The sequence below is a fragment of the Physeter macrocephalus genome, chromosome 11, assembly GCF_002837175.3.
Source record: "Physeter macrocephalus isolate SW-GA chromosome 11, ASM283717v5, whole genome shotgun sequence".
In the NCBI taxonomy this organism is placed as follows: domain Eukaryota; kingdom Metazoa; phylum Chordata; class Mammalia; order Artiodactyla; family Physeteridae; genus Physeter; species Physeter macrocephalus.
This window is the reverse complement of record NC_041224.1, coordinates 146,482,572-146,483,104: the sequence shown is the minus strand read 5'-3', so window position 1 is coordinate 146,483,104 and position 533 is coordinate 146,482,572.

Here is a 533-nt window from a genome sequence, read left to right as displayed (position 1 = left end):
AAGTAGTCCCGGGGGGGGGGGGGGGGGGGGGGTTGCCATGGAGGCCAATCAGAGACGCGAGCCGCGTGAGTGGAGTGCGAGCCGGCCAATCAGAGGGTGGGAGGATGAGCTTCCCGTACCGAACTCTTCCCTGTAGCCTGCGGACCCAGATCCCAAACCTGGGGTGCAATACCTCGGGAAAGGAGATGGTGCCCTAAAGACAAAAAAATTATTTCTCCAGACTTGGGTGTTTTTAAGTAAATGCCTTAGGTACTTATCCCAGAGCAAAGAGCGGCGGCCTTTTACATGCCGAGTATGAAAGGATCACAGAAAAGAGACAAGAGGCAGTGGTCTGCCAAGATTGCAATCTGCCTAAAAATACTAATAAATTTACATTTATTGACACCTTTTTATAGGCCAGGAACTGTATTACAGAAATACAAATAAGATGCTGCTGATTCAAAGAAGAAAAAAGTTCCCTGTCCTCAAGAAGTTCAGTTTCCTCTGAAAGAGGTTTGCTGAACCTTATGACTGGTATTTATCCTCAGACCTTT